This window comes from Bos grunniens, chromosome 29 (assembly GCF_055505025.1).
Source record: "Bos grunniens cultivar Pamir isolate PY7600 chromosome 29, Bosgru_T2T1.0, whole genome shotgun sequence".
Lineage (NCBI taxonomy): Eukaryota > Metazoa > Chordata > Mammalia > Artiodactyla > Bovidae > Bos > Bos grunniens.
In genome coordinates, this window is record NC_141193.1 from 43,381,471 (window position 1) to 43,406,377 (window position 24,907).

General features: G+C 36.6%; 1 protein-coding gene and 1 long non-coding RNA gene across 4 annotated transcripts in view; both read left to right on the top strand.

Annotated features, from left to right (window-relative positions):
- Positions 1 to 24,907, top strand: part of TMEM135 (transmembrane protein 135) — a 308,335-nt gene that overhangs the window by 172,628 nt on the left and 110,800 nt on the right. The window contains exon 1 of one of the 3 annotated variants that reach the window (XM_086383034.1): positions 12,889 to 12,997. The exons of the other annotated variants lie outside the window; for them this stretch is intronic. The gene's annotated coding sequence lies outside the window, so the exon portion shown is untranslated. Of the gene's footprint in view, positions 1 to 12,888; positions 12,998 to 24,907 lie in introns of those variants that run through there. 3 annotated transcript variants of the gene reach the window in all.
- On the top strand, positions 3 to 3,629 carry LOC147342567 (uncharacterized). The gene is made up of 3 exons (XR_015157360.1): positions 3 to 181; positions 441 to 514; positions 2,559 to 3,629. It is a non-coding gene; the product is annotated as an uncharacterized LOC147342567 (long non-coding RNA).

Below are 24,907 nucleotides of genomic sequence, written 5' to 3' on the forward strand. Positions count from 1 at the left end.
CTACTTAAGCTCATGGAGATAAGACTCACAGAAGTGTGAAGTTCCCCTTATGACTGGTACCCCTAGAGTTTTTAACTCTCCAATTTGTGTACACTGAGCCTTTTGCGGTTCAGTTGGTTACAGCATAGATTTTCCTACTCCACACTGGTTCCCATGGTTTCTACTCTGAGTCTCTATAGAGGTAATATGTGATTCTCTGTATTTGCTAGTCTGTTTCTCCAGCTTTCGGGGAGTGGTTTGCTCTGTTTCCAAGAGTTGTTGGTTTTTTTGTTCAATTTAAAAAAATTTTTTATTTTTAATGAATTTGTTTAATTGGAGGCTAATTACTTTACAATATTGTGGTAGTTTTTGCCATACCTTGACATGAATCAGCCATGGGTGTACATGTGGCCCCCATCCTGAACCCCCCTCCCACCTCCCTCCTCACCCTATCCTTCCAGGTTGTCCCAGAGCACCGGCTTTGAGTGCCCTGCTTCATGCATCGAACTTGCACTGGTCATCTGTTTTACATATGGTAATATACATGTTTCAATGCTGTTCTCTCATAGCATCCCACCCTTGCCTTCTCCCACAGAGTCTGAAAGTCTGTTCTTTACATCTGCGTCTCTTTTGTTCAACTTTTTAATTATTCTGTTGGAGGGGCAACTTGCAAGCTCCTCCCCTGTGGTACTAGAAACTAAGTCCCCCAGATTCATCCATATTCACGTCTGTATGATGTTGAAGTATTTAGTTCCTTTTGAACTAAGTTTCCAATTTTTATGTTAAAGAGAAGATTGATAACATGGAGGGTTTGAAATAGGAGTAATAAATCTTACTATCTTTAATAAATTCCAAGAAAGAAGTTGAAAAGTCCTTTATCAAAGTTCAAAGTCAGCTAAGACTCTGAACTTCCACTAAAAGAGCCAAGGGTTTGATCCCTGGTTGGAGAACTAAGATCCTGCAGCCCATGTGGTGTGGCCGAAAAAAAAAGCAATTGAAAAACATTTGTCAAAAATAAAAACTTTAAAGTGAAATCTTTATTCTGCCCATGCAGACTTGGTAAATTTATATATTAAAGTGAAATATATATGTATGTTTTGTATTTCCTTTTAAGAGTAGGTGTATACAATGTGTATTTTGTGACCTGCATTCTATGTCTCTTTTTAAAATTCTGTATTCAAATTAGGTGGAGGAAAATAAACAAAAGCATTTTCTGTATCTGTGTTTAAGTTACGGTTTCTTGTTCATCGCTCAGACTTGTGATGTTGGGTTGCACTTGATGAAGTAGAAAGCCAGGTGGATTAAGTGGAGGACTATCAATGCAAATAAGAATTTCCAGTTAATCACATTTTAGTTCCAGATCTTTTAGTTCTGACAGCTGTCTTACAGCATTGTTTATCTTGCATTTAAAAAATACTGATTCTGCTGCCTTAAGAGCTGTTCTTAGCTTTATTTTGCATGGATTTTGTCAACACTGTTTTAGCAGTCCTATTTAGTATTTTTTAAAAACCATTGTGTTATATTTTCACCTAAATGCTAAGTAGAAGAAAAACCCTTGAGAAGAAAATCACGTTATATACTAGGGATAGTCTTTTCTATAGTTTCCTTAAACATGGCTTATTACTAAGGCCCCGTAGTAAATTCACATTTTAAATAAGGCAAATTTACCATTTTAAGACCAAAGAATTACGGTGAAAGTGTATGAAGGTGTTTCCCTTTTCTGCTGCTACTGGGCTGTGCAACTCCATGGGGAGGGAAACTCCCAGACTTTGCAGAATACGACAGTCCCTTCTCTCACCACCACCGCCAAACGAGAAAGGAATCAAGATGTCTGCTTACCTCACAGAACGCTAAAAAACAGATGGTTATAGCTAGCTCCGCCACGTCAAAAGATGATGAAAGATCCAGTAGCAAGTAAATATTTGTTGAAAAGAACTCTATGCCCTTTCCTGTTTTTTCCACTTTTCATACTCAAATCCTACTCATTCCTCAAGGAAGACCCATCTCAGTTGCTACCTCCTCTGTAAAGTATGTTTCTTTCCCCAGCTGGAAGTCATTTTCTTTTTCAGCAATGTAACAGCACAGTATTTATACTCTCTAAGAGTATTTCCTGAAAATGCATTTGTTAGTTTGCCTTACCTTTCTGGCTAGTGTTTAAGTTCCTTAAGGACGGTTTTTGTGTCTGATTTTCTTTTGTATTCCTTTAGATGACACTTGGTGCATAATTCCATTTTATGTTCAGTGAGTTACTAACAACAAACTGACAATAAAGAGGAAAAAACTAAAACTGAGAGTCCCCTCTTATTAGGTATGATTGTTTAGGTTTTAGTTTCTTATTCACTGTTGAACTTGTAGTATTAGGTGGAAGGCTGTTCAATATAATCTGTAATAATCACATGTACCTATTATAATGCTTTAAAGGGTACCACCACAATCAGGGTTCTGTGAATTGTAAGTGACGAGAAATGTTTTCGTTGGGCAGGAATTTGAGTCTCCATAAATCTTTAATACCTAGGGTGTGACTGTCTTTGGATTCTGCTTCCTAGATCCAGTTGACTTCTGACTGTCATTCTTTGCAGACCCTTCACTCCAGAACAGTGGTGTTTTGAACAGTCTCTTCTTCCTTGGCTGCTTTCATCCAGGACTCAGCCTTTGATCCCTCCGTTCCATGGTTAACCTGGCCCCCTGCTTGCCTGGGAGGGGATGCCAGCTGCTTTATATCACCCAAATCAGAAGTCATTTATTAAGCATCAGTGTAGTAAGTGTGCTAGCACTGACTGCTGCCGTCAACAAGTCTCTTCACAGCATGGGATACGGCACTTTGCCACCGCTTTTGGTCCTCGTAGGCACACTCGGTGCAGACAGAGAAGGTTTTATTCATCTTCCCACTTGGTGGAAGAAGTATCTGAGGTGCCGAGGAGTTAAGTGTCTTGCTGAAAAGATAGATGTGGGATTAAAGATCCAAGTACCTGGCATGTAAAACCAGTGCTTCTTATTCCATTTCTCCCTCTGTGTGCTCAGCGCTAGGCTGGGTGTGCAGGACGCAGTATAAACTCGGATGCATGTGCTCTTTCCTAAGACTGATAATGACTGACAGCTATTAATGTTTTTGCCCTAGGAGTACTGAGAACAAAAGATGCCAGTTTCTTGAGCCATTAGTATAAAGCCAGAAAAAAGTGGTTACATGAATATATGTTCTAAAAAGCAATTTAATTTCAGATAAACTTGATATTTGTTATTACCTCCATGGTGGTGTGGTTTAGTTGCTAAGTCATGTCCAACTCTTGGCGACCCCATGGACTGTAGCTTGGCAGGCTTCTCTGTCCATGGGATTTTCCAGTCAAGAATCCTGGAGTGGGTTGCCATTTCCTTCTCCAGGAATTACCTACATAATTGGGTTAATTATTTTTTAATTCCACAACGTTTTTAATCTTCAGTAGTAATAGACTATGCCTTTAACTGCTGCTCTTTGAAAATGCATAGTGAGTGATTAATCTGGAGTTTTGCCTGACAGAATGACTTTTAGACATAATTATGTAGAAGTATCTGATTACTTTAAGTCTTTAAAAACGGCAGTGATACAGACTGATTTTTAGAGAATTACTGTTTAGTTCCCATAGCAAATAAAGGGGTTTCTAATGCTAAAAGTCCATACTGTTTCTGTCCTTTATTGTGCCCATCTCACGTTGCACTCATCTCACATGCTAGCAAAATAATGCTCAAAAGTCTCCAAGCCAGGCTTCAACAGTACGTGAACCATGAAATTCCAGATGTTCAGGCTGAAGTTAGAAAAGACAGAGGAACCAGAGATCAAATTGCCAACATCCGTTGGATCGTTGAAAAAGCAAGAGAGTTCCAGAAAAACATCTAGTTCTGTTTTATTGACTATGCCAAAGCCTTTGACTGTGTGGATCACAACAAACTGGAAAATTCTTCAAGAAATGGGAATACCAGACCACCTGACCTGCCTTCTGAGAAACATGTATGCAGGTCAAGAAGCAACAGTTAGAACTGGACATGGAACAACAGACTGATTCTAAATTGGGAAAGGAATATGTCAAGGCAGTATATTGTCACCCTGCTTATTTAACTTATATGCAGAATACATCATGTGAAATGCTGGACTGGATGAAACACAAGCTAGAATCAAGATTGCCGGGAGAAATATCAATAATCTTAGATATGCATATGATACCACCCTTATGGCAGAAAGTGAAGAAGAACTAAAGAGCCTCTTGATGAAAGTGAAAAAGGAGAGTGAAAAAGTTGGCTTAAAACTCAACATTCAGAAAACTAAGATCATGGCATCCAGTCCCATCACTTCATGGCAAGTAGATGGGGAAACAACAAACTTACTTTTCTTGGGCTCCAGAATCACTGCAGACAGTGACTGCAGCCATGAAATTAAAAGATGCTTGCTCCTTGGAAGAAAAGCTATGACCAACATAGACAGCATATTAAAAAGCAGAGACATTGTTTTGCCAACAAAGGTCTGTCTAGTCAAAGCTATGGTTTTTCCAGTAGTCAAGTGTGGATGTGAAGGACTATAAAAAAAGCTTGAGCACCGAAGAACTGATGCTTTTGAACTGTGGTGTTGGAGAAGATTCTTGAGAGTCCTTTGGACTGCAAGGAGATCCAACCAGTCCATCCTAAAGGAAATTAGTCCCGAATGTTCTGTGGAAGGACTGATGCTGAAGCTGAAACTCCAGTACTTTGGCCACCTGATGCGAAGAGCTGACACATTTGAAAAGACCCTGATGCTGGGAGAGACCGAAGGTGGGAGGAGAAGGGGATGACAGAGGATGAGATGGTTGAATGGCATCACCGATGCAATGGACATGAGTTTGAGCAGACTTCAGGAATTGGTGATGGACAGAGAAGCCTGGTATGCTGCAGTCCATGGGGTCCCAAAGAGTTGGACACATCTGAGCAACTGAACTGAACTGAAAACTAAAAGTATGTTTCAACAGACAGATGGCTAAAAATTACATGAAAAGATGCTCAACGTCACTGTCAGAGAAATGCAGATCAAAACTACAATAGGTATCATCTCACATGGGTCAGAATGACCATCATGAAAAGTCTAGAAACATAAATGCTGGAGAAGATGTTAAAAGAGAATCCCTCCACAGTTTTGGTGAGAATACATTAATAAATTGCTATAACCACTTTGGAGATCAGTATGGAGGTTCCTTAAAAAATCTAAAAATAGGGCTACCATATGCTCCAAGAGTCCCACTCTTGGGCCTGTATCCAAAGAAAACTGATAATCTGAAAATGATACATGCACCCTGATGTTCATTGCAGCACTAGTCACAGTAGCCAAGACATGGAAGCAACCTAAATGTCCATCGACAGAGGAATGGATAAAGAAGATATATACATACATACATATATATATATATACACACACACACAATGGAATATTGCAGTATATTGTATATTGTATATATATATATACAATGGATATATATACAATGGAGTATTACTCAGTGATAAAGAATGAAATAATGCCATTTACAGCAGTATAGATCTCAGTTGGTAAAGTATCTGCCTGCAATGCAGGAGGCCCAGATTTGATCCCTTGGTTGGTAAGATTCCCTGGAGAAGGAAATGGCAACCCACTCCAGTATTCTTGTTTGGAGACTCTCATGGACAGGGTAGCCTGGCGGCTACCGTCCATGGGGTCACAAAGAGTTGGACATGACTTAGCGACTAAACCACCATCACCACCATATGGACCTAGAGGTTATCATGTGTGTGTGTATGCTATGTCAGTCAGTCGTGTCATACTAAGTGAAATTAGACAGAGAAAGACAAATATCATATGACATCATTTACATGTGTAATCTAAAAAAAAAAAAAAAAAACTGATACAAATGAGCATATTTACCAAACAGAAACAGACTTTACAGATATCAAAAGCAAACTTACAGTTACCAAAGAGGAAGCATGGGGGAAAAGGGATAAATCAGGAGTTTGGCATGAACATTTACACAGTACCATATATAAGATGGGTTTCCCAGGTAGCTCTGGTGGTAAAGAGCCCACCTGCCAGTGCAGGAGATATAGGAGATCCGGGTTCAATACCTGGATTTGGAAGATCCCCTGCAGAAGGGCATGGCAACTCACTCCAGTATTCTTGCCTGGATAATCCCATGGACAGAAGAGCCTGGAGGGTTAGGGTCCATGGGGTTGCACAGAGTCGGACACTACTGAAGTGACTTAGCACACATATATAAGATAGATAACCAACAAGTACCTACTGTATAGCACAGGGAACTCTACTCAGCATTCTGTGATAACCTATATGAGAACAGAATCTGGAAAAAATTAATATATGTGTATATATATTTGATGTACACCTGAGACTAACATAGCATTGGAAACCAACTACAATAAAATTACAATTTTTTAAAAGTATATTTCAGAAACCATACACATGAAAAATTTTATGTATACAAAAAGTAATAAGTTTAAGTATTTTTAGCATTAGATTCTTTTTTTCCCTTAAATATTCTTGTGTTGTATTAGGGGCTTTCCCTATAATGAACTTATCTTTATTCTGTATGTATTGTTTCCTATGTTGAATGCTGTTGCTTTTGGCCCAGTGGCTGGAATGTGGTATATGTGGTATCAGTTCAGTTCAGTCGCCCAGTCATGTCCGACTCTTTGCGACCCCATTAACCGCAGCATGCCAGGCCTCTCTGTCCATCACCAACTCCCAGAGTCTACCCAAACCCATGTCCATTGAGTCGGTGATGCCATCCAACCATCTCATCCTCTGTCGTCCCCTTCTCCTCCTGCCCTCAATCTTTCCCAGCATTAGGATCTTTTCAAATGAGTCAGTTCTTTACATCAAGTGGCCAAAGTATTGGAGTTTCAGCTTCAACATCAGTGCTTCCAATGAACACACAGGACTGATCTCCTTTTAGGATAGACTCGTTGGATCTCCTTGCAGTCCAAGGGACTCTCAAGAGTCTTCTCCAACACCACAGTTCAAAACCATCAACTCTTCGGCACTCAGCTTTCTTTATAGTCCAACTCTCACATCCATACATGACCACTGAAAAAACCATAGCCTTGACTAGACGGACCTTTGTTGACAAAGGTCTGTCTCTGCTTTTGAATATGCTATCTAGGTTGGTCATAACTTTCCTTCCAAGGAGTAAGCGTCTTTTAATTTCATGGCTGCAGTCACCATCTGCAGTGATTTTGGAGCCCAAAAAAGTAAAGTCTGCCACTGTTTCCACTGTTGACCCATCTATTTGCTATGAAGTGTTGGGACCAGATGCCATGGTCTTAGTTTTCTGAATGTTGAGCTTTAAGCCAACCTTTTTACTCTTCTCTTTCACTTTGATTAAGAGGCTTTTTAGTTCTTCTTCACTTTCTGCCATAAGAATGGTGTCATCTGCATATCTGAGGTTATTGATATGTGGTATATTGAGCAATAAAAAGTGTTATACACTCTCATGAGGGAACCTTAATTTATAAGATTTTAAAATACCCAGGAGAAAAGTATAATACACATTAGTTTACCTCTCTTTATGAAAATTCAGTAGGCAGATATCCTCTTTGCTAAATAAAAGTTTAGAGTGCCATTTATTACATTATGAAAGGATTTTTCTGATAACAGTGTGAATGATTAGCCTTATAATGCTCATTTAGCTTTATACATATATTTATAAATAATTACTTCCATTTTGTAGGTAGGAAAGCAAAGGTTTATGACATTAAGGTTTTGTTTTCTTTGTGAAACATTGTGAAACCAATAATTTGGTTTCACAGTAATTTGAGTCATTTGATTTATAGTTCAGTATTTTTCACTCACTGATATATCACTTTTAGGTTTTAAACTGGTGTAGGAGTGAAAAGAAAATTATTTTATTAAACAAGAGAGGGAAACAAGGATAAAAGCCCAATGTTTAAGGATGATGTATTAGAAATTACGGTTATTATTGTATGGTTAGTATTGGGTCGGCCAAAAGATTCATTTGGATTTTTCCATAAATCCTTATAGAAAAACCTGAACAAACTTTTTTGCCCACCCAATATTATGAATACTTTGTTTTCATGGTTTATAATTAAATGAGTCTTTTAGCCATAATGGTAGTTTAACCAACTGCTTATATAATTAATTGAGAATATTTTATCCTGTTGGGTTCTCAGACTTTTTCTGACTTTGAGGTTTTAAATGTTTAAAATGTTGGTTTGTGTCTCAAGGGAGATAAGTCAAACCAACTAAGAATTCATGAATAAAACTCTTACAATTTATTTCCCACAGAGAGTTAGCTTGAATTTATATGTCAGAGGTTACGTAGAAGTACTTTACAGAAAGTCTCTGAGGTAAAGACACTGCATTAGAGAGGCCAGGCAGGCAAAGCATGTGTCCTCACATTGACCCAGCGGAGAACCTGTGGCCAGACTCTGATTAATGTGTTCACGTGGAATGAAAACATGAAATGGCGAAGTAGTTACTATCTGTCATAAAGTACTGCCTTGGGGTTGGAACTGCCAAATCTAAGAGATCCTGTTGAACTCAATGTGTAACCCTCCCATGGGCTTTGTGGGTTTTTTTGGATTTTGACCCTAACCACTATGGAGCCTTTGAGCCCAATCAGAACATGATCGGTTGTCATGACTACAGTAAGATGACCTGAAACATGCTGTGTATATGTGTGTTTCTGTGTGCACTTGTGCGTGTGCATGTAATAGCATTTGATTTGCTTTATATATGTTGTACTTTGACTTTGGACAATTTTGGGGAGGTATTTTACAAATTTAGATTTCAAAGATTGGAGCATTTTTCATCCAAACTGTAAAACTAAAGGACATGCCTAGTCACCGTGCTGTTTCAACAAGTGCTTATTGTTTGTAGTAAAATAAAGTCAGATTCCTTTCCCATTCATTCATCTAGCACAAAATATTGAATATTACATATGCCTGGCTAGAGGCTGTTGATTACTAGTCTTTCGAAGTTAAACCTTCTTAGGCTGTGTTGAACTTTGAGAGTCAGTTAATATCTATATCTGACCTGTTTAGAAAGAGCACTTTGTATTTATGTTAAAGGATATTTTGCTAAAGAAGGTTATTTATTCAGAATTCCCAGCTACAAGTTCAGAGTTGAACAATGAAGGAGACTATCACCACAGACTCCTCTTTGTTGTGATGATGAAATTTAGCAGATAAGTACATGGTGTTCAGTTCAGTTCCTTCTCTCAGTCATGTCTGACTCTTTGCTACCCCATGGACTGCAGCATGCCAGGCCTCCCTGTCCATCACCAATTCCTGAAGCCTGCTCAAACTCATGTCCATTGCATCAGTGATACCATCCAACCATCTCATCTTCTGTCGTCCCCTTCTCCTCCAGCCTTCAATCTTCCCAGCATCAGGGTCTTTTCAAATGAGTCAGCTCTTTGCATCAGGTGGCCAAATATTGGAGTTTCAGCTTCAACATCTGTCCTTCCCAGTGAACACTCAGGACTGATCTCCTTTAGAATGGACTGGTTGGATCTCCTTGCAGTCCAAAGGACTCTGAAGAGTGTTCTACAACACCACAGTTCAAAAGCATCAGTTCTTCTGTGCTCAGCTTTCTTTATAGTTCAACTCTCACATCCATACATGATGACTGGAAAAACCGTAGCCTTAACTAGATGAACCTTTGTTGGCAAAGTAATATCTCTGCTATTGAATATGCTGTCTAGGTTGGTCATAACTTTCCTTCCAAGGAGTAAGTGTCTGTTAATTTCATGGCTGCAATCACCATCTGCAGTGATTTTGGAGCCCCCCAAAATAAAGTCTGCCACTGTTTTCACTGTTGACCCATCTATTAGCCATGAAGTGATGGAACTGGATGCCATGATCTTAGTTTTCTGAATATTGAGCTTTAAGCCAACTTTTTCACTCTCCACTTTCACTTTCATCAAGAGGCTTTTTAGTTCTTCTTCACTTTCTGCCATACGGGTGGTGTCATCTGCATATCTGAGGTTATTGATATTTCTCCTGGCAATCTTAATTCCAGCTTGTGCTTCCTCCATCCCAGCATTTCTCATGATGTACTCTGCGTATAAGTTAAATGAGCAGGGTGACAATATACAGCCTTGACGTACTCCTTTTCCTATTTGGAACCAGTCTGTTGTTCCATGTCCAGTTCTAACTGTTGCTTCCTGACCTGCATACAGATTTCTCAGTCAGGTGGTCTGGTATTCCCATCTCTTGAAGAATTTTCCACAGTTTAGTGTGATCCACATAGTGTTAGGATCCCTGTTTCTTTAGAATTTTGTAGAAAGGGAGCCAATGCAGTTTGCAGTCATCTTTTTATTCATGCCCCAACCCATTCTCCTACTGAGATTTTTTTTTAATGAAAAAAATGTAAATCATGTAATTTTTCTGGGTTAATTGAATTAAATCTATTTGAAATAAAATTTGAAAAAATGAGTTACAGTCTTAGGAGTCTATATTTTTAAATCACTTATTAATGTTTCCATTGGGTTTTTAAAAAATTATAAAAGTAGTATACTTATATGATATTTTTAAGCTGTATATAAATGTGTAAAGGGAAAGATGTAATCTCTTTTCATTTTTTATTATCACCCTCTGGATTAACCACTGTTAACTGTCTGATGTTGCAGCCTTCTTAACTGTTCTGTATTCATCTACATGTATAAGCATACATCTGTATGAACATGGGAAAAGGCTGTGTACATTACCTATGTATTTGAACAATTAAGTAGGATCATATACATTCTGAATATAACCTTTTTCACATCTAAATAGATCATGACTATCCTTCCAGTTGGTACATATGCCAAACTTATTCTTTGTATTAATAACAATTGTGTAATTATTGTGTAGTGCAGATTCATCACCATTTATGTACTCCTTTTATAGTTGAACATTTGGCTTGTTTTCAATATTTTATTTCTCTAATGGTAAAACAAGCAACCATGAACTCATACTACTTTTAGGCACTTCTGTTTATTCTTAAGTTTGATAGATTTCTGGAGGAAGAATTGCTGGGTCAAGGGTTAGGACTAGTCTGTACCCCAGCACACATTACGAGAATGTTCTTTGTCTGACACCGTTGCCAACACTGGCACTTAACCGTTGGCCTTTAAAAAAATAAAAAAAATTTTAAAAACTCATTATTTTCACTCTTCTTTTTAAATTCTGCTTCTTAGGCTTCTTGAATTATTCCTCCGATTTGTGACTTTTATTGACAGTTTGTAGAATGCAGACCTCAGTGGTAAAGAACCTTCCTGCCAATACAGCAGCCACAGGAGACGTGGGTTCCATCTCTGGGTGGGAAAGATCCACTGGAGGAGGCATTGGCAACCTGCTCAAGTATTCTTGCCTGGAGAATCCTATGGACGGAGGAAGCTTGGTGGGGTACAGTCCATGGGGTCACAAAGAGTAGCACACATGCCTATGAAGAATACAGGCAATAGTCAGAGATTTCGCTGAAGAAATGAGAAAGGGTAACAACTGTAGTTATTTGGCATCCTTGACAACTTCTCTTTGTAACTTGAGTATTTATTTTTACTGCTCAAATGTGAATCAAGTTTGTTATGTTCATGCTGAAGTATCAGATCACGTTTGTTAACATTTATATTTCTGTAATTTATACTAAACTCAAGGCTTTCGAAGATGAATGATGAAAAATGACATAATGTGGTAGCACATTTCCAAAACTATTATGTTAATGAAACTTAATAGTTCTTTTTATCTTTTCTTTTTAAAGTTTCTAGTCTTACTTAATTTTTTTAAACTAGGGGATAGTAAGCTCTCCAGGGCAAGGTGAAAGTGAAAGCAGAAGTCACTCAGTTGTATCGGACTCTTTGCGACCCCATGGACTATACAGTGTATGGAATTCTCCAGGCCAGAATACTGGAGTGGGTAGCCTTTCCCTTCTCCAGGGAATCTTCCCAACCCAGGGTTTGAACCTAGCTTTCTCGCATCACAGGCGGATTCTTTACCAGCTGAGCCACTAGGGAAGCTCCCAGGGCAAGGTGGTATGTTTTATTTCTGTTTTGCTCCACAGAATCTTGATACTCCATGGTAAGAATTTATTGACTTTGGTTGACTTAAAATCCACTATTTGACATTGAACACTGATTTATCCTGTAAATTCATGAAGGGAATGTCTTTATTGAAAAAGTTTCAAATTTTCATATTCAAAGAAGTGAAGTCTTACTTGATAGTATTTTTTTTGCCAAACACAGTCAGCTCTCGCCTGCCTCGGAAGGCAAATAATTACTTTTATGAAATATATTTATGGCTAGTTTTGAGTCTTGATTAACTGCAATCTTCTGCTATTCCCCCATTTTTGAAATATTTTCCTCTGATCTAATTTTCTGATGCTTCCTGTAGTTTGCCAATGGAATTCAAACTGATCCTTCTGAGCATCCTACAAAGACTATATTGTGAATATAAACTTGCTATAGAAGCGACTACTACTTAAAATAAATTCAGATGCAAATCCAAGCTCTATATTTAAAATTATACACGCCATGTATTTTATATGCCTTCTTGCTTGTGTTTTAACTTTTCTCCTCTAAGTGTTCTGTTCCATGCTAGTCATTTTTTCCTTGATTTTTTTTGTACTGCTTTCAAATTTTTCAGTATATTATTTCATTAGCTTCATAAGTTTTCAGAACTCAGAAACTATCTTTGTCATTCTTTGAATTACATAAAAGTTTACATTCTTCCAGTGTAATATATTCCTTCAATGATTGCATAAAGTACAAATATGTTGTTTTTTTTACAAGTCTTATTAGATGGTATTCTGCTTTTTAAAGGCTTAACCAACCCCATGCATGGGATTATTACCTATCATACATCAGCTGTACTCATGACCTTTCTCAGGCTTCCGTTTGAGGAATTCCAGGTGTTCTCAACCACATAGTAATCATTGTTACGTGTTAAAAGAGTTTGGTTAGTGATGGAGATGGTAGGAAGAGTATCTCAGTGGGCAGCATCCCTCTGATAAAGTTTATTGACAAAAATATTTATAGGACTGGTAAGTGTGAATTCTGAAACTGCTATTAAAATAGGATTTAAAAAAGTCATGTTGAATGGCCAAAGATGGAGCAGCAGATCCAGATTTTCTTTTTAATTCAATCATGCGGAACAAGGAACTGCTGCTTTAATACTTTGGAATCTACTGATTCCTAAGTAAGAGAGCTGTTATTACCAAAATCTCTTTTACTTTATTTTGTATCCTTGTTGGATAGGGCCAAAATTGATTGACCCTTCAAATTCTTTTCCTTACTTGTTTACAGATACTCTCTACATTTCAAAGTTCTTCCAACTCCTGATAAACAATCACCATCTTTGAGAAGTACTGTCACTGCCTAATTCCAATTTATCTTTCACTACTGTCTTTGAGAATTACTATAGATTTGCCATGGAAAAATAGAAAAAAACATCTGATTAAAAGAGAAGTGTATCTTTCTTAATGATATTATAGTAATTGGAAAACTGTAAACTGACTCTTAGACAATCACATCCCAATACTTAGAAATCTTTTGGAGTTTCAAAGGTTTACAAAAAGGAATATCCTGTCCCTTGAATGTTCTGAGAGAAAGCAAGGAAGAAGCCACTTTTATGTCCTAATTTTGTAAGCCACATAGAATCACTGCTGGCTCATTCTACATGTTAGAAGTGAGTCACTGAGTACAGCTAACACTTCGGAGGGGAATTGGGCTCTACCTTTGGAAGGGAGGAGTATACAGACTTTGTGCAAAGTATTTTAAAACCACTACAGTCGTGAACATGATTTTTTAAATTGCTCTGAGAGTGTATTTATGATTTGTTTGCAGCAGTGATGATAAATGAGATATGCTGTAATTTGTTTTTGAAGTTGTTTTTAGGTTTTGCAATCAGTGTTATTATACTCAGTTTACAGAAATGACTTGGAAATTTTCCTTGTGTTTTTGGAGTAGCTTCAAGTATCATTGGGTGTTTACAATTTTTAAAAGTACACTAGAATTCTGAGAAACCATCTGGGCCTGGAGCTTTTTCTTGGGTGCTGTATAACTATTCTTCCTATTCTTTTTGTAATATTTGATTTATGCAGACTTTCTATCTTAATTAAAACCATCTCTGGTACCAATTCCAGTATGTTTTAAGATAGGTTTTGAACGCAAATTTATGCTCAGAAGACCATATCTTTTGTTTTTGTAACTTACATACTTACATATTTTATATATAGGCAACCATCAGCAATATATCATTTCTTTAAAGAGAAGTATACCTTTCTTACAAGTATTTGTTTTTTAACTTGTCCTGAAGGCATTACTAATTAGGTAAATATGAGTGAATATAAGAGTTTTCAAAAAAAAACATTTTTTTGTAGTGTGTGTGATATGTAAAGACATTAGTCATCATATTGCTTATAAATGACAGAGATATTCCAGGTTATTTGATTCAGTGATTTGAATTCGTTTTATGATCTATTCTCATTTAAACTGTCTTTTTCAATTTCTTTATAAAATCAATTTTGCATAGTGGTGAGAATGTGATTTTAGGTGTGAATACGCTATGTGATATTGTTTATAACATATTTTGGATGTCCGGTTTTCATGCTTTGTTTACTCATAAAAAGAAATGGAAAAGGCACCAAATATTAATATTATAATCCATTATTAAGTTAGGATTGGATGATACGTAACCATGAAGATAACGTGGTATCTGCTGTTGAGCTCATATACAGGTGATTCTAAACTAGGACAGTAGTAGTGAAATTGAGAACCATTTGGAAGGTATCTGAAAAGTTTTGAGAGAAATTTATAAAATCACTTTGCCTATAGTTTTTCTGAGATAAAAATTAAATAACTTAGTCTCTGTTAATTTTTAACTGTTTGCCTTGTAATTTATCTATTTTTTTTCCAGGTTATTTTCATTTTACTTTCCCATAGAGCTAAATGTTAATGGAATTCTAGATACCAACATTGTTTTAGTTTGGTACTAAGAATTGGAAATGAGCCTTATTTTGGAGAGGGTGTGGAAGTAACTATTAATTGCCACTTCAGTTCAGTTCAGTTCAGTTGCTCAGTCGTGTCTGACTCTCTGCAACCCCATGAATTGCAGCGCCCAGGCCTCCCTGTCCATCACCAACTCCCGGAGTTCACTCAAACTCATATCCATTGAGTTGGTGATGCCATCCAGCCGTCTCATCCTCTGTTGTCCCCTTCTCCTCCTGCCCCCAATCCCTCTCAGCATCAGGGTCTTTTCCAATGAGTCAGCTCTTTGCATCAGGTGGCCAAAGTATTGGAGTTTCAGCTTCAACATCAGTCCCTCCAATGAACACTCAGGACTGATCTCATTTAGGATGGACTGGTTGGATCTCCTTGCAGTCCAGGGGACTCTCAAGAGTCTTCTCCAACACCACAGTTTAAAAGCATCAGTTCTTCGGCACTCAGCCTTCTTCACAGTCCAACTCTCACATCCATACATGACCACAGGAAAAACCATAGCCTTGACTAGACGGACCTTTGTTGCCACTTAGTACCCAGGAATAAATTGTTAAGCTTTTAGTTTTGTGGTTATGACATTAAAAGTGAATTTTATCTTCATCATACAATCAGAAAAAGAATTAAGAGCCCAGTTTATTATTCTTATCATTATTTTTGGCTACACCGCACAAGTACGCAGGAACTTAGTTGCCCAGCCAGGGACTGAACCCGCACCCCCTGCGATGGAAGTGCAGAGTCTTAACAACTGGATTGCCAGGGAACTCCCAAGAACTCAGTTTTCTATTATTTTTTTGAGTTGGTTCACACTCATGTCTTAAATGTTCACTAATAAGGAAAATTATATATTATACTTGTTTTGAATTTTTATTGGACATAGGATCATGTTAGCATACAGTAGATACTCAATACATTTCTGTTCAGTTTGCATGTTTGAAGCACTGCTGTGGAAAATAAAATGTTTTTGTGGTCAGGCATGGTCTTGTTATTTTGGTTCTTCTTACTTACTGGTGGGGAAGCTTGCCTAGAGAATCCCATGGACAGAGGAGCCTGGTGGGCTGCTGTCCATAGTGTCGCACAGAGTCGGACACGCCTGAAGCGACTTAGCAGCAGCAGCAGGAAAGCTTAATGTAATGTTTAAATTATATTCATGCTTATTCTTTAAAATCTTTATAAAATGTCTGTTTTGAATCAACCCTACTAATTGAAAAGAACTGCAAATTTTAAGCCATTTAATGATTTTTACTTCCATTGGATTTAGTGAAAAAGGAAGTTTATTTTTTGCTTCACACAAGAGGCAAGGTTTTCTCTGCTCAAGTTAAAAAAAAAAAAAAAAGATGTAGTGAGTGACATGTTGGGAAAGCTACTGTTTCTTGCACATATTCTTAAAATCAACAAAATACTTTCATAAGACAGCTAGCAGCTATGGTTGAACTTACAAAACACTATCTGCTGTCCGAAAGTCTGCAGTATTTATAGTTCAGCTAACTGAATATCATTCTGCAAATTAAAAAAAAAGAGTCTCTCAAATCTTTTAATAGGCAAAGACTTTATAAAGTTTTTCTATGATAGTATATCCAGTCTTGTTTGGAACTATGTATTTTCTATTTTAGTTTCCTTTACATTTACTTCACTCGTGGCTCAGATGGTAAAGCGTCTTGCTTACAATGCGGGAGACCTGGGTTCGATCCCTGGGTCAGGAAGATCCTGTGGAGAAAGAAATGACAACCCACTCCAGTACTCTTGCCTGGAAAATCCCATGGACAGAGGAGCCTGGTAGACTATAGTCCACGGGGTCGCAAAGAATCGTACACTACTGAGCGACTTCACTTCACTTTACGTTTTATAGTTCTACTCTTTTTTAAAAAAGGTAAGCCTAATTGGTTTACAGTGTTGTATTGATTTCTGGTGTACAACAGGATGATTCAGGTTTAGATATATAACATATCTATTTATATAAATTATAACTTTTGGTATACTTTAAAATGAAAGTTATTAAAGTTACATTGCTGCTGCTGCTGCTAAGTCGCTTCAGTAGTGTCCGACTCTGTGCGACCCCATAGACGGCAGCCCACCAGGCTCCCCCGTCCCTGGGATTCTCCAGGCAAGAACACTGGAGTGGGTTGCCATTTCCTTCTCCAGTGCAGGAAAGTGAAAAGTGAAAGTGAATTTGCTCAGTCGTGTCTGACTCCTGGCAACCCCATGGACTGCAGCCCATCAGGCTCCTCCATCCATGGGGTTTTCCAGGCAAGAGTATTGGAGTGGGGTGCCATTGCCTTCTCCAAATTAGCTATCATTTAATAGACTGTTTTTCACTATAGTTCACTTAGCTAGGCACAAATGCTTAGAAAGTAAGAATGATAAAGTCACTAAAATCCACTATATGTTTGATTATTTTAGAATATGGTAGTCTTTCTGTCCAAAAAGTTGTAATTTGACTATGTCAGATTTAGATGCCTGACTATTAGAGTGTTTTCTTTTTCTTTTGTGCACAGTTGAGGCCATTATTTTCACAGAGTTTGATGAGGGAAACCTGAAATTGAGAATCTTTTCAGAAAGATCTTTTTAGGAAGATCTTTTCAGAGTTGTCAGGAAGTAGATTCCACATATAATTGTGCACAGTCTGACCACTTATTAAGTATTTCCTGACTTTCTGATAAGACAGAGCCCAGATTAACTGAAATTTTCAGTGAAATCTCAACTTTTAGACTTTAGTGCGTAATCCTTAAAGTGGGATAATACAGTGTATACTTTTAGTGGGCTTTAAAAAACACTACGAAATTTTTAAAAATTACCACCCCAAAAGGGATTAAAATTACTTTATGAATAGATACATATTTGGGATACATATTATCTAATATTAAGTATTGATGTTTATAAATTACAAATTTGGAACATTGAAGGGATATTGATGGAGCATGATTATATTTCTCTGAGGTTAAAGAATGAGCCTGATTTATGGTACCCCCCGAAAAAGAAAAGAAGTACTTTTCAGGTTTGGGCTCTTTTTATCTTCAGACAAACAAAGCTAGATTATTTTCCTCTTTTTAGAAGTTCCTGATATAAAAAGGAAAGTACAATAGTTGCATGGTTATGTATCCTTTTAATTTAATGCAAGAAATTCCAATTAAACTTAAATGATAAAACATACCTGACTTTTATACTGAGTAAATAGTATAAAAGGAAAAGTACACTAAATTCCTTTGTGTTGTCATGTAAAAGAATAAACACTTTATTCCCGTGTCAGAATCAATTAAGAAGATGGTACCTGTAATTTGACTTAAAAACAGATCTCTTTCTGAATTAGCAAGTGAAATTTGTTGAATTTGTGCAATTGATGAGAAGGATTTCTTTATCATGGTATTTCTTTATCATGGTTCTGTTCAAATTATTAGTTTTTCATTATTTTCATGGCTTTTTTGTAGCCAGTGTGGTTTTATGTGTGGCTTGGCCAAAAGCTGTCACTTAGGTTGGCCTGAATCTAAGCTTAAATTTTATGTTCATATTTAGTTATTTGAAGCATTTCTTACAAATCATTTTCATCAAGAGTGTCATATAAATATAATGCTTATAATTGATAGAATGAAAAAGCTATAAAGTAATTTTAAAATTTGTATGTTATCAGAGAAGAAAGTTGACATTTTATTTACAGTATTTGGAAAACTGTTGAAGCATAACTTCCATCTCAGAATGCATTTTTGTCTTATATATTTTTATTATGATACCTCTTTTTAATATCTCTTTTCAATCTAAATTTATTTAGGAGAGAGGAGGCATACTAGAGCAGGAACCTTGGAAACTTGAAATGCATTATAGTGTTCTAAAGAAAAACAGAACAGAACAAAACAAAAACAAAAAAAGCAGATTATTTTCCTAGTTTAAACACCTGTCTCCTGAGTGTGGTTAGTTGGTCCTTCCGTTTACTCCTTCCCTTCCTTTATTCCTTCTTTTCCTTCTTTGCTCCATCCATTCCTCCTTCCCTCCTTTCCTTCCTTCCTATCTGTATTTCTCCTAGTCTTTCTTCTTTCCCTCTCTCACATTCTCTTCCTTTCTTTCTGTTCTTTAATGAATTAATAAAGGATGACTGAATACCTACCTTGTTCAGGTACTTTACTAGGTGGTAGGGACAAGTAAAACTAATGGAAAGAATTTTTAAAAGATACTTAAAAATCAAGAACATTTGACTGAGTAGCTAGTTTTATAAATTCATTCAATAATAATTTGAATGTCTCTTTTTACTTTGCTAGGCTGTGGGGATTTTCTTGCCTACAAGAGGTCCATAATTTAAATATATTCGGTACTGTAAGGGGAGTCCATACAAAATGCCATGGGTAAAGAGAAGGGAGCATCTTAGCTTTCAAAAAAGATTTTTATGCTCTGATTTGAAAACCTTGCTCAGACATTTCATGTGTCATTAACATTTATTTAGTTAAAATCAGAATTTATGAATTTCAAGCCTACATTTCCCCAGGAACAGCCTTAATGCTATCCTAGAGTCTCTAGAGTTACGGGTGACTGGCAGTGGGAAAAACATTCTCTACTTTTTTTTTTTTTTTTTTAAGGATTTTTGACGTGGACCATTTTTAAAGTCTTTATTCAATCTGTCACAGTATTGCTTCTGTGTTTTGTTTTGTTTTCTCGGCCCCAAGGCTGTGGGATCTTAGTGCCCCAGCCAAGGATTGAACTTGCAGCCCCTGCATTGGAAGGCGAAGACTTAACCACTGGAAATCCCAACATTCTCTACTATTACTGAGTTTTCTTGTACCCATATTCTGGGGAGTACAGAGTGACCACAGTTGTGTCCTGGCGATAGGGAAAGATGTGTTTCATTCAGAAAATGAATGAAGTGAATGTTTGTTTTGGTTTATAGCGAAGAATGGCTTAGATCTATACTCAGAACACAGGTCCCTCTGCTATTTTACATATGGACCACAGTTCCTCATCTTCTTTCCACTACTTTTACCCCAAAAATATTTACCTTAAAAATATTTTTTAAGATTTTTAGATTCTAAGGTTTGTTCGCAAAAGTTTGTATTGGACCTAACATATAGTGGTATTGATATTTCCCCAACTCATATTAAAAACAGACTTTTAGATGACACTATTTAAAGGTTCAGATCACAATTTGGAAAGGTTTTAAATTGCCCTAGAACATACAAACTTAAATCGTTATTAGTAATTTCTGTAGATTTAAAAATATACTTCTGGAGATCCTGCTTTTTATTGCCAAGTCCAAGCGTTTTCATTTCAAAGACCCTGGGTAGATACAGCTGTTTCAAGGAAGTTACCATCAGTGTAAAATTTTTGCTATTGCTCATTTTTAAACACAGTTCTCTCTAGGGATCAGTCATAAGACTGTCAATCAAATGAATAGCCAATACTGAGAAAACAGGAAAGCTCTTCAGTTAAAGATAAGTTATTGGGAAGGGAAATAAGAAATCCTAGATAAGCATTAGATTTGCTTTCAATTTAAGTTGTGCTGACTATTTATCAACCGAGTGACATCTTTGAGAATATTTTACTTTCTCAACTTTTGCCTTTCATTAGTTGTTGTTCCAGTTTTCCTTGGATTCATACTTAGGGAAGAAAATTCCAATGAAGATTTTTAACTTCCTTTTTGGGGAGATAGTGAAGATGTGTTTTTTTTTTTCAGAAATTTCATCTTCAGTTACGTGTACTCAATCTGTTCAGCCATGTTTATAAATAGATTTATAGTACTCGAAGATAGGAAATATAGAAGATTTAAGTGGAGACATAATATGTTGGAAGAAAGGTTTTGATAAGTTAAGCTTCTCGGTCATTTTAAGTAAATTAGGAGTGTCTTATTTCAAATACAGGTTAGAAGAAAAATAATGAACTCTTAGGATGGCCCCGTGAGTTATAATTTCTAGTTTTAGCTTTTATAAATATTTTGCCTGATGCTATTGTAGCTATAGAATTAAAATAACCATGAAAGGCACTAGAATTCAACCTGAGTTAAAACTTGTTTTCTGTGTTACTTTGGGTCAGTATGTCTCTTGTTAGCTTAAATTGGATGCTTAGTGATTGCGAACTAAAATTGTCCAAGAAGTTTTCAAGTAATGAGTAAATGTTTTTCTTGAGATTTGTAATAATTATTTTTGTATTTCCAAAGCATTTTGTTGGCTAGATTTTGAGTAGTACCTATATGTATTTTCTGAATGAATTATTTTATAATAGTAATTATTTTTACCTACAACCCCACATCCCAAAAGTCAATTATAAGTTATTAGTAGAGTTAGAAAGTTCAAGAATGCTAATTATTAGTTTCTGTAATCTGTCAAGTCTGTGGTAGTGTTCCTCTCCAGTTGATTAAGTTTCCACTAAAAGCCAACACCAATGGAATGGAAGCATATGGCAATTTTTATAGATACTGACCTAAGGGTCATAAGCAAAGACAGTATAAATTTATAAGGATCACATAAAGTTATGCCATATTTGGCAACAAATATGGTGACTTGGGCATGAAATTGTTTTTATTTACTTTGTAAAAATGAAGTTATAATTTTTTATTAGCTTTTTTTTTAACATAGAAGTATTTTCAAACTATCAATCCTTAATCATAGAAATGAGCTTTTTTCTACAATTAGATATGTCCTGCCTCCCAGTGTGCAATTATACCTCTTTACAGAGATATAATTAAAATCTCTTAATTTTATGAGAAGAATATACTTGTAGGATGTATGTTTTCCCTCTATAATTGCCTCTGTGTGTATGTATATACACATATACTGTATATAATTTTTTAAAACATTTCCCCTCATTTTAACTCTTATTCTGTAGTGTGATACTTTTTATATATACATATATATATATACACACACACATATGGCTTGAAGTATATGTTTTCTTCTTTACTATATTTGGAAAAAATTGTGAAATATTATAGGAACCAACTTTGGGGAAATTAAATCATAATTCAGTACTTGAGTGACTTCATATTCGTGTATCACTTTTCCTTTGTTACCCAAATTATAATTTATATTTTGGGGGAGAGGAATTTAACCTCAGGTCTGAGGTTTGCAATCATTATCCTTAACCCTTTTCAGCTCTGTTTTTGCTGAAATGGCATGACATTGTCATTGGAAATTTGGGCTGTTGCTTGATAATGAACTCTTGTTTTTCAAAAAGCTATTCATAAAGAAGAGGACATGTTCAGATACCTTTTGCCGTCTAAAGCATGCAACACTCCCAACAGAGAGCTTTCTCAGAGTCTAGACACTGGGAAGTTCTTGTGCAATGTGCTGTTACAAGTGGTTTAATGTTTGTGAATAGTGGAGGTTAGAGGGAGTGTCAAGAGGATAGAAACCTCCTTGTATTGACCTTTCTGAGACAGTGCATTCATGTCAAAACTAATCAAGTGCAGCTGCAAGATTAATTGTGTGGAGAAGCTGTAAACATAGAAAGCTGTGACCTCTACTCTGGACTCTTGTTTCATGTACAAGCATTCGCTTTGGAACTACTGACTGTGAACTTGGACGGACTGTAATTTGCTCAGTTGAGCACACAGTCATGGTAGTTTAATAGTCACCGAGCTCGTAGGACATCACTGAATTTGTGGGCATGAGATGGACCCTTACAGATTTCTAGTTGAGGCATTTGAGAGAGCAGGCCTGAGTCAATGAGAAGAGGGGAAAACAGAACTTGGCTTTGTGAAGCCAGGAAAAAGAATTTCCATTATCAGTTTTTGCATCTTTTTCTTGGGTTTGTTTATTTAAATGGAATTTCACTTTAATCCATACTATAATTTGCTTCCTTCTCTAAGTCTCATTGCACTCTACATGCTGAGTCACTTCAGTTGTGTCTCTTTGCGACCCCATGGACTGTGGCCCTCCAGGCTCCTCTGTCCATGGATTCTGCAGGCAATAGTTCTGGAGTGGGTTGCCATTTCCTTCTCCAGGGGATCTTCCTGACCCAGGGATCAATGCGTCCTTTCTTAGGTCTCCTGCATTGGCAGACGAGTTCTTTACCACTCATGCCCCCTGGTAATAGTTGTTTAAAATCCTTCATGAAAATGTGTAATTTTAGTAATTATTGACTTAATAATTATCTTACAGGAGTGAAATGATGTTTTTAGATTATGAAATAGTTTTGTTTTTAATAGGAGATAGCAAATCCATCTAAACATTTATAACATATATGGGCATTCACAAGGCTTTAGGCTTTGTCTATGCTATGCTATGCTAAGTCACTTCAGTCGTGTCCGACTGTGTGACCCCAGAGATGGCAGCACACGAGGCTCCCCTGTCCCTGGGATTCTCCAGGCAAGAACACTGGAATGGGTTGCCATTTCCTTCTCCAATGCATAAAAGTGAAAAGAGAAAGTGAAATTGCTCAGTCGTGTCCGACTCCTAGCGACCCCATGGACTGCAGCCCACCAGGCTCCTCCATCCATGGGATTTTCCAGGCAAGTGTACTGGAGTAGGGTGCCATTGCCTTCTCCGTAGGCTTTGTCTACATGTATCCAAAATCTTAATATTTGGAAAGAAACCTAACTAGATATTTGAATTATCTTGTCAGGTTTTTGTTAATCTTAGAATTCAAAGTTTCCAGAGTTGCATAGTGATTCATCTCTACAGTGCATTAATTATTATGTAATTTGTTTGTTTTTGACATTAATAGACTTTAAATGGTTTTTCGGGTAATTTTAGGTTCACAGCAAAGTTGAGCAGAGGGTGTAGAGAGGTCCACCTCCCTGCCATCCCTGCCCCCCCAGGTCTTCCTCATTACAGTTGAAGAACCTACATTCACACATCAATATCAACCAAAGTCTGTAGTTTACTTTAGGGTTTGCAGTTGGTGGTGTTCCTTCTATAGCTTTTGACAAATCTATAATGACATGTGTCTATCATTATAGTATTATACAAAGCAGTTTCACTGTCCTAAAAATCTCCTGTGTTCTTACCTGTCTATCCCTTCCTCCCCACAGATCTTTGGCAACCGTTGATCTTTTAACAACCTGTTTGCCTTTTCTAGAATGTCGTTTGATTGGACTCTTGCAGTGTGTAGCTGTTTCTGATTGGCTTGTTTCACTTAGTAATATGCGTTTAAGGTTCCACACTGACTTACTGTGTGTGGCTTGATGGCTCATTTCTTTTTAGTGCTGAATACTATTCCACTGTATTCTCTTAGCTTTTAGGAATGAAAGAAGCCTGCATGTGCTTTTAGGAATGAAAGAAGCCTGCAATTAAAAATTCTATTATTTAAATATTTTTCATTTTTGTTCTTGCTAAGTAATATACAATTATTCCTATTTGCACATGAGAAAGCTAAGGTACAGAGAAATTCCTTACTTCAAAGAAATAATTCACATCTGAGAAGTGAATCCTGGAAGACCTTGTTCCTGCTGCTGCATCTTCCTGTCTTGGAGAAGGACTATATAATATATATAAGATCTTACATGTTGTCATTTTAAGTGATACATATATTTTTATTAAAAATGCTGTCTTTTTAAATTTTTCATATTCATTGACATTTTTTGTATGGAAGATAAGTTACTTTTGGAAAAGAAAATGTAACAAATCTGTAGTGTGTATATTGCCATTTTGCTGAGGTTTTAACTTCTCTTATTTGGTGTAGCTGAAATTTCACCAGCTTTAAGATTTCATTCATTACAAAGCGTTCCTTGGCTTTCATCCTTTTGTAATTTGGTGAATTATATATCTTTGCTAATGCAGCCAATGAATATAACATGGTAATTAAGATCATTGTTAAGACCTCTGCTACTTGGGTGAGTTAGTTTTATGATGACAGCTAATGTCAGCTGTATGTTATGAAGGCTCTTTGAGAAATGTAAGAAGTGATTTAGGTTCATGTTTAATGTGCCCTTTCTCTTTCATGTTGTCAGGAAACTAATACTTGAGAAAAAATTACATATATTATACTGGAAAAATTTAGCTTTGTTTACTAATATATATTAATACTGAATTTATATTAAG